Consider the following 9,986-nt stretch of genomic DNA (forward strand, 5'->3'; position numbering starts at 1 on the left):
ATGATGGGAATTGTGGGGAAAATAATGATAAAGGTACGCAGTAGGTCAGTACGCAGTACAGGCGGTGGGTGCCGTGGAAAGAGCTGGGTTTCAGCTGCTGCTTCTCTCTAAAGCTCTGCGATATCTCTGCGGTTTTTTTAATCTGTGGTGGCACTCCTTTGGAGGGACGGTGCAATTCTGTATTCTCTTCTTTTTAAATACACAGCAGTTGGTTTAATGAGAAAGCGATTTCATAGGTAGAAATCAAGCCATTCTGTAAAAGATCTGGAGAAGGTCGTTGCCTGCGTATCCATCGCATTTCTTAAAACAGCGTTCCCAAATTTGGGGATGATGTTATAAAATCTCAAGGCTGTGGATGCCGCTACAACCCGGTCTCGGTGATCAGCCCATTTTCTGAGCTCTCCGGCATGTGAATCATGTTTACTTGCTGCGCAGCAAACAAAACCAACGCAGAGCTGTCTCACAAACCTTTTGCTAGACTTTATCTCTGTATTTGAAGATGAGTGTGTAGCAGGTCCTGGCTGCGTCCCTCCAAAGTGTGGGAAGATGTTATTCTTGCTGGCATACTGTGTGTGGGAGAATGGGGAAGAAAACAGCAGAAAAGCTGAAATGATATTTCAAGCTAACAAATCTTTAAAAAGGCATCTCTGATTAAGCAGATGTGGTTTAAATAATTTAAATTCACTGCATCCCTTAATATAGAAATGGTAAAAATCTGAAAGTACCGTAAGAGTAATCTGAAAGTACCATAAGTATTCCAAGAGCCTGGAAGAAGGATGCTTTTGGGTGACTTTGGTGTAACAACAGAGTCGGTGGTGGCTGCTTCTGTCAAGGGTTGGTCTGAAAAGCAAGTGTTGGTGCGTGCTGGCAGTCACCAGGAAACGTGCTGTGTACGTTTTAAGAGTTTTTCATTTAGTTCTTTGGTTTGCCACTCCTGTTCCTCTCTCTCGAGACAAAAAGGAAAACCGCATGGAGGGAAGTGGCCTCCTCAGTGTGGTGGGATTTAGTTGAAAGAGGGTTTGTGCATCTTGATTAATTTTCTAGATGCCGCAGTGTTACATCAACAGTTTTTGTAAGGGAAGAGATGATCAAAATCCTGTTAGCTCTGGGATGCAACACCCTGGGCACATCTGCAGCGACCTTTCACTGCCTGTCTTCTTGTGGTCAGGGGAGATTTGGATGTCACGCGGACGTTTTGTCCCTGGTTCTCGTGGTTGCAAGAAAAACTTGTAGGTGTGCACTGTCATGGTTGAAAACAAAGTGGATGAACGTTTTTAATGTCATGTTCTGAAGAGTTTGACTAGCAAAAATGTTCATTGGTAAATGATGTTCCTGCCTTCTCTGCCAGGAATACAGCCATTTTTGGGGGTCACCTGGTGTAACCCGTAAGTGTTAACAGTGTAATATGTAATTGCTTGAACTATCCCTTCTTAGAGCATCAGGCTTTGAAGTCAGCATCAAGCGGCAGAGAGTTTAAACACTTGACATAAGCTGTACGACCAGGGTCGGGAAGTTAAGTACTCATCTCTTGTGGCACACAGTTTTTCTACGATTTCCCTGTCTGGTGCCTCCGAATACACAATTCCCACGGCTCTTCAGGCAGCAGGCACGGTTACTGGGTTTTCACCAGTTTCTCGGTCCTGGCACTGGGACGGCTCTGCCCAGCGCAGGCAGTGCCATCGGTCACCGCGCGGAGCGTTGCGGGCAGCTGGTGGCTGTGATTTCTCCATCGTTTGAGGGAACGGCCGCTACAGACTTCCCGTGCCTCATCCCAGGAAATGAGTAAATATAATCATCTGATCAGTAAAGTTTTCGGTAAGGAAAGCTTTTATAGAGACACTATTAAGTGTTTCTCTATGGAGGGTGAGAAAGGGCGAGTGCCTTGCTCTTGCCTGTATCCCCACTGCCGTTTCAGCTCTGTCACAGTAAAAATAAAAGCAGGCTTTTGGCATCGGATCCTCAGTTACAGAGCAATAAAGTTTCAGGGAAAAGTAACGATGCTTCATAAAAGTACAAACAAAGCGAATACCTTTCTTAGGATGTGTCCAGCAATCGGAGATTATTTGAAAAGTGGTAGGGAGAAGTGCAGGATGGTTACTTTCCAACTGGTAAAACAAAAATCAATGGACATGAAATGAGTTAATATAGGTGGAAATTTTTCACTCATGGCACTGCAGAAGGTTTTCAGTGCAGAATTTTGTGAAGCAACTTTTCATCTAATGCTGCTGATGTTTTTTTTCTCTTTATATTAATTTAGCTTTTGGTAATGTCAGAGTTTAGCTGTACTCACATTTTTTCATTAGACAGCTAATGGGGACTTTTTATGGAGCGCTATCAAACACTTTTTAGATCAGGTTATGCTCTTGAGCAGCATGTGGCTGAGCCTTGGTGGAGACGCAGCCTTGTCCCAGACGTCCTGCAGCCCAGCCTGGATGAAAAATGAAGGAACTGCTGCTGACAGATGTAATTTCTGCCAACGTTAATCCTGCTGTAGCTTCCCGGAGGGTGGAAGCACAAACGATGTGCGCTCTGCAGATAAGGTCACCTGGGAAGGACCGTGCAGGTGAGAGCGGCCGCTCGGGCAAGGTGCTGGTCACGCAGGGGTAAAACGCGCAAACTCTGCTTAGCAGGATGTGAACGGCGTGTTTCCTTGCGCCGGGGCTTGCAAACTGCAATTCCTGTTTGATAACGCGGGCGCGGCAGGGCCAGATTTTGCAGCTGAAGAATTCAGACCTTAGAAATGGCGTCTGACCCTGCCGAGCGATGCACGGCTGAGCGGAGGGGCCCTTCGGAGCAGGCAGCGGAGGGGCCGCGGTACGGACGTTCCCCAGTGGGTATGGGTTACTCTTTCTGTCTGGGGGTCTTACAGGCTGCAGCAGGTGGGATTTTGCAAGTCCTTCGGGATCCCAGATAATTTCAATTTTTTTTATTAAGCAATACAATAGAAAAAAAAAGTTAAAAAGTAAATCAATCTATAATGTTCTGTTAACAATGTAGTATGGGTTTGCTTTGCATGAGCACAGACAAGGTGAAAAACCAGCATCAGATCATGGAAATACACACAAATACAGATTTTAGTATGTCAACGACGTGGTATCCATGAGAGAAACAATCCTAAAATGTAAGCACTCGCAGAACCCATCAGTCAGCTTCCCACGAAGCCTCGGCATTTCATCATCCATTTTCATGACGCTTCCCCCATCGAACAGGAGGGTTTTGGTTAAAGCCACGTTAGCCGTTTCATTCTGCATCAGCCAAGCAAGGCTCTTCCAAGGTTTTAATGCAAACTTCTTATCGATAATAAAATCAAGCAAGTAATGTTTACATATGATAGGCTGTGTTTTGTCTAGTATTACTTTGATCCTTAGATAAAAACCTCTTCTGAAAAATCACAGAAAGGGTTTCAAAGGAGAAACAGAAAGAGGGTCTTACGCCCTAATTCTCTGGGGCTTGAGCGTCCCCCTGTTTCTCCCGTGGGTTATTTCTGTAACATTTGGAGACGTGGGAGCGAGTCGGGGTGCTTAGGTACGAGACCGAGCGTTTCCTTGCTGAAATTTGCCTGGGCAGTCACTGGTTGGTGACACAATTTTGCATACCCAGCTTTGAAATTAGTTTTCTGTTTACTAAAGCTGCACAAGAGCATAAATGTTGTACAAGATGCCACCACGCAAACAAAATGTGCTCTCTGACAGATTATGTATTTTTTTGGTAAAAAAGATCTGATGGCAGAATTGCCTCTCCATCACCATCCCACCATACCCAGATCGTGCCAGGAGACCGCAGGTCACCAGACACGTGTGACATCTCCGCTGTCCTGTGGCTGTGCGGAGTCCTGCGCGTCCCGTGGTGTCATCAGGTGGTGGTTGGTGACAGCCTATGTCAGTTTAGCCGTACTCTGGCTGTTGAGGTAGGCTGTACCTCCAAGCCCTGTTGGACCATGCCGAGTGCCACGCATGGCACCCGGGCACCTCCGATGCCACAGGTATCTCCGGGCCAGGCTGGAGCTGACGGAGGCTGGGACGGGAGCCCGCGCGGGCTGGCTATGGGGACGCGCTTCCTCAGCCGGATAAACCCCGGATGCATTCATCCACATAATTCAGTTTGTGTTCCCAGCAAGATTAGACCACGGTGGAGTGTTTTGTATTAGAGCTGTTCTTCCAATACATACTCGTATTCATTGGGGGAGCGTTTGCAAATGATTGAACATTTTAATCTTTTTCTTGCATTTTCTCACGTGTATTCCAGTAATGTGCATACAGTAACAGCAAGTGGACTATGACCCAAAAGGGATTTATGGGTTGTGGAACGATGCGTCCCTGCTGCAATTTCTTTCTCGTCTTCATCTTCTCCTGCTGTATCCTCATCTAACTTCATATTGGGGTATTCTGAAATATTATTTATAGCAGCACTGTTCCTAGAGGCTCCCTCCCCTGGCCCGAGCCCAGCCATGTGCTTCAGCAGGAGTTTCATGAGAGACACTGCTGTTAATACAAACGTAAATCCTTCTCTGTGGGTAGTCAGCATAAATCTGTGCAGTTTGTGGGCATACTGTATGTAACGCTATTTGCTCCGTGTGTGTATAAATGCAAAGGAAATGGTGCCTTAGCACGGAAGAACCAATTTTCCCAATTGGGTAGCTTTATGCTAAGCAACGATGCAGTTGTGGTGTAGCTGCTTGGGAGAAGCAGTAATGGGTGACTCTCTTTGGGAGGTTGGTAGAACGTTGGAATTGAGTTTGAGTTTCTCTTACAGTGTCCGCAGAGCTGAGTGGCCAAACGGCCCCGACCGCTGCGATAAGCCTTGTGCTCCTCTCAGCCGCTCTCTGCAGTCCCGTCCCAGCACTCCTGCACCGTCCCACGCACGGGCTGCAGGGACACCAGCAATGCTAAGCCAGAGGAGCGCTGCTTCCGACAAAAGGCTCGTTCTTGTAAAGGCTGAGTGTGCGTTGTGGTACGGACTCTTTCCTGAGCTGTTCCTCGATGGGCAGGGAGCCGTCAGCTGCACGGACCTCGGCGTAGCTGTGACTGCGCTGCTCAGTGTTCCTTTGGCACTGGAAGGGCTGGCCGTGTTTGCTCCAGCGGCAGGATTGACCGCGTTGGCCACGGTGTGAGAGGCAGTCATCTGCCATATTTTGTGAGTCATTCCCTTTCCACTCTAAATAAATTTTCTCAACAGTTTTTCTTTCCCAGTGGTAATAATTTTACTTCCATATCATTTCCTACTGCAGGCGTCAGTCCTAACCCACTTCGTGCGATCATACGTCTCTAGAAGATGCATTTAACCATTGCAGCCTGGTTCCGTCTCCCTCCAGCCGGTGTCAGAACCCACCTTTGGATTCCTCTGTGAACGCAGCGCAGCCTCGGGACCAGAGCCTGCCGAGATCTAATACTGCACGGTTTCTAGCTTCTTGGTCTCCTTCTAGTGTCTTGTTCCCCAAAGACTGCAAAGGCAAATTGCCTCTTCGCAGAGGCTGAGACTGCTGCCTCTCAAGGGGTTTGGGTTTATTTTGGGTTTTTGAGGCAGTCAGCGAGAACAGCTGGTTCTGCACTTAATTCGGTGGATGAAATGATCTGCTTCATAAACCTGTGAATATTACCCCCTTGCTTAGTCATCACGGGCTCACACTGTAAGCTGTCAATGCAGTCGGTACGGGTGGTTCATCCCCGGCGCCTTTCCTTGAAGATCTGGCTGATGACCTGCTAACACTTGCAATGGGAATATGGTTGGATTTGTGCTTGGTTTTAACTTCATTTGCAGAGACGGTGATAATAAATTGTGGCTCCCTTCCTACAAAATGACACATCGCAGAAAGGATAGACAGTAACTTGCTTTAAAATTCAAAACAGCAATCTTTCCCCAGTCCAACCAAATGATTAACTATCTCAGCTTACATTGAATAATTGCAGGCTTTCCTTCACGCTCCCATCTTTGTATTGTTCTAGCGAATATCAGCCGATACATCTTTACTATCATGACGCTTTTTCTTGATGCACAATTAGAATTATAACACCTTTTTCGTTGTCCTCTGAAAAGCATTCGATATAATTAAAAAGCCAGACTTCCTTTGAAATAATAAAATCCTGGCTCTTCATCATGGCAAGTAATAGTGTTAGAGAATGAATTGGTTTTAAGGCAGATGATGCTGGCAGGTTGGGCCGTACATCAGGCTGTAGAAGTGGGACACATTCCTTATTTGTTGTCAGTTTTCCTTTCGTGCCTCATGCAGAATTTGTCTTGCATTTCCAGCACGGGAGAGGGAAACCTTGATTTAAGAAACCTTCAATAAAATGCAAACACTTCATGGTCTGTTGGTGTAAGGCTGTCACCTTGCTCCTGGAGTTGCTCCGTTGCCTTTGGTATGATTTCAAGCAGAGAAAGGGATTAATTATTGGTAAGGGTGACAAATGCAGCCCGTGTGATCCTGCACCAGCCCTGTGGAGGCGGCCGGCTCCTGCTGGGATGCGGGGCTGGGCCGGCAATAAGTGAAGTCAGCCGGGTCCCAAAGCCCAGCGTTATTCTGAACCTGTCAGAGCAGAAAGATATCGTCATAGTCCTGTAAAATGTGACGTTATACAGGCGTTTCAGCTTCCACTCAAAGATAAAATCAAGTTTCTGTTCCTTGCAGTTGTTGAGGGGGGGAAAAAAAGGTGGCTCAGAATCTGAAATACAGATAAAGACGATATAACTAATTAAAAAAGAATAAAAACGTCTTGTGGTGATTAAAGCAATCTTAGAATTTGTGAGGGCTGGGAGGGAAGCAGCCTTGCGCCTGGTTTTTGGCTGCCTGGGATTGGCAGTTGGCGTTGGGGCATGCCTTGGGGACCGTTTTACAGCTCTGTATGTCAAAGTCCTAGTGAAATGAGGTTTAGGTCCAATTTTAAGTCCCGAAAAGTCTTTATCATTAACAAGGCAGCATTTATTAGGTGGTTCCACACTAATTGGGATTTTCATGTTTCTACCCTGGTTTTACAGGTCTTAAAAATCTTTCCTTATTCTTAAAACTGGACTGCGTTATCACCATTAATGTAAAATACCATTGAGAATATGCAGTATGCTTCTCCTGGTGACCGATAGAACATTTCTTACAAGACACAGACTTAGAAAACACGCAAATCTCAGTCCAGGCAAGCGCGCGAAACTGTCCTCAAGGTCGCGGTGAAGAGCCCGCTCCTCGTGCAGAGCTGTTGCACGCCCTGAGCACAGCTGAGGCACGCAGCCTTCCAGCGCACGGGGCTCGCCCGTGCTCGCCGCGGGCTTTGGGTGCAGACAAATAGCTTCTACAAGGAGCTTAAAGCTGTTGGCCTTCAGGACGCGGTGGAAGGCTGGTCCAGGCACTCGTCTGTTGCGTGAGGGCGTTGGGAGAAGCGGGAGGATAGATGTTAATCTGGTTTGTTCTTCCCTGGAGCGCTGCTGTTTGGGTTTCGGGGGGCGGCGTGCACCGTGCCGGAGGTGGGTGTTGCTATGTTTAGAGTTCGTCCCTGGAATCCATTCAGGATGATCGGGCGTTCTTACATCCCTCTTATCTGGGAATCAAAACAAATGAAAAGAGAATTGAGGCGCCATTCAGCTGCTGGATTTTTTTGGGTTTTCTTTTCATACAAGGAAGCAAATCCTATCTTACTGTTCTGGCATAATGGATATAAATAACTCACAGTGTATTTGTGCTTAGAAATCTGGCCTGCTACCTTTTGTCTGATACAGATACTTACATTTTCTCTTTATTTTCAATTACGTGATAAAGGAGAAGCCGACCTTCGTGTCTGCCTGCCAACATGCTTTTCATTCCTGCTATTTGTTAGAGCTGCAAAGGGAAAGTTTTGGGTGGAGTTGATGAAATACATTTTGCTGCAGTATTAGCTGGCTGTTAATTTAACATTTCTTATTACATTATGCTGCTAAGCAACATTTTAACGGATTGTAAGTTTCCTTTTTTGTATGGGTGCCTGGAGAGCATGTACGGTCTTTATAATATGCTTTAAATCTAAATAAAAAGTTAAGTATATCGCGCTCTAAGTCTTCATAGCACTTTAATAGATTTATTTAATCATCCTTTATGAGCTAGGCTAGCAGTTACTGCCTCCCCGTTACCGAAGGGGGAAACGATACATCAGGAGACTGAGTGACTTGCTGTGGTCAGGAGGAACGGCACCGAAGCCGGAGAGCTCCCGCTGTTCTCAGGTGGAAGAATCCCCAGAGCTTTAATCGCTTGGGTTTTGCGTTGGTCCTCGCCGCTGGTTCGGTGCAAACGCCGGTCAGCCCCTGCACCCCGGGGGCCGGGCGGTGAGTGCGTAACGCGGCACTGCGGAGGGACCCGCTTTGCAGTAGGTAAAAACCGCAGTCACAGATCGGCACCGATTTTCCTCATCGCAGGATCTGACTCACGGTTTGCGAGGTCTGTCAGAATAAATTAACTGCTAATTTATCATCTAGTCAGGTGAGTCTCCCGAACAGGTTTGAAAATCCAGTGCACATCATGCATATTTCCGATCTGATTCATACAAAATACTTGGTGGTCCTGCATACCGATGATGGCGGTTACCTGGGCAGGAGTATTTAATAACCTCGTATAAAAAATGGAAACAGATACTTAATGAATCAAAGTGCACTCAGATTAAATGATCAGAAATTCCTAGTTAATCACCAGAAAGGAAACTAATTAAATTACCATTCAGCTTTTATGGGGGCCTTGGGATAGTAAGCTAAAATAAGTCCCTTCAATCACTTTTTTCATTAGATGGGACAGGCATATTCAAGGTTAGTGAAGATAAATGCAGTGTTCTTTGCTTGCTCTTGAAATTATAGTATTTAAATAGTGTTTTGTGCTTCATCACCTAATACTAAACCCGAGGTATACTGGTGAGAAGAAGCCATGGCAGAGAAAGCTTAACAGACAGGCACACAAAGGAAAGGCGAAAATCGTGGAATGCCTCAGTCAAGATTGGAAAGGTTTTCATTTAATTATTATTTAAATTTCTAATTGGATTTTGCCTTAAGGAATAAGGTAGATAAGCGGTACTGGAAAGTGAGACGCTCATTCCCCTGTTGACTCCGGTCCTTTGGAAGCGCAGCGAATGGCCGTGCTTCGGACGCCAGGCGTGATGAAATGTGGTATGTGCCTGTCCCGCTGACTCCGACGGCCATCGAACACTTTTGGTAGCCAAAGGGGTAAAAATTGTGATTGCATATTTTGTCAAAAGAATAGGATATTAGTAGCAAAAGAGTAAATTCTTTTTTTGGCAGCTCCGTGTCCTTAGGAGACGTCAGCGTGGCTTTGTGGTGACAGAGCTTCGGCAGGAAGGTCAGGTCCTCGTCCGTGGGAAGCGCCTCTGCTCCCCAGCGAGGCCGTCAGCGTTCGCGTTGTCATCCGGCAGGTACCGCCTGTCTTTGACTTTTTTCTCTCTCTTTTTTTTTTTTTTTTTTCATCCCTGTCAGTTATTTTAATGTTGAAGGAAATGTTTTGTCAGGGGTTCTAACTTTAATAAATTTAATATACTGGGTGTCAGTGGCATCAGCTCCTGCTGAGCCGTGGGAAGGCAGAGGGGATGCTCCAGCTTTCCTGCCTTCCATCCCGGGGTGGGGGGCGATGCTCAGCACCCCTCGGCCCTGATGGGCCTCTTGGCTGATTTGATAGTGCAGTTCTGTTGCCGGTGCAGAGGCATTTTCCCTCAATTTGAGCAATAGCTACTCATCACCGTGACATTTTTGAGAGGCAGCACTGCTATTTCATGGATGAGAAACAAAGATACTGTAACCCCAGGAGGTGCTCGTGAAAGGGAAGGGAAATCCCACAGTGCTTCAAAGCCAGAAGTAAATATAATTCTGAAATACATAACAACCCCTATAGAGAAGGTAGAGTAATAAATCTTAGTTTAAGCATGGGTCTACATATTTTGGTGTTCCTTTTTAAAAAAAAAAGAAAAAGAAAAAGCAGACCTTTACAGGCTCACAAAAGTAACAGAAGATCCCAGTGATATCCCTTCAGTTCA

The 9,986-nt window shown here is 46.2% G+C and overlaps 1 long non-coding RNA gene across 3 annotated transcripts in view; it reads left to right on the plus strand.

Moving 5' to 3' along the window:
* The window catches only part of LOC129211531 (uncharacterized), a 235,950-nt gene extending 228,006 nt beyond the window's left edge, over window positions 1-7,944 (plus strand). Inside the window, exons 7-9 of one of the 3 annotated variants that reach the window (XR_008578856.1) lie at window positions 2,350-2,563; window positions 4,753-5,133; window positions 5,228-7,944. This is a non-coding gene — a long non-coding RNA (uncharacterized LOC129211531). The remainder of the gene's footprint in view (window positions 1-2,349; window positions 2,564-4,752; window positions 5,134-5,227) is intronic. The other 2 variants (XR_008578858.1, XR_008578857.1) reach the window with 2 other exon arrangements.
* The last annotated feature ends 2,042 nt before the right edge of the window (window positions 7,945-9,986 follow it).

Source organism: Grus americana, chromosome 11, assembly GCF_028858705.1.
Source record: "Grus americana isolate bGruAme1 chromosome 11, bGruAme1.mat, whole genome shotgun sequence".
Taxonomy (NCBI): domain Eukaryota; kingdom Metazoa; phylum Chordata; class Aves; order Gruiformes; family Gruidae; genus Grus; species Grus americana.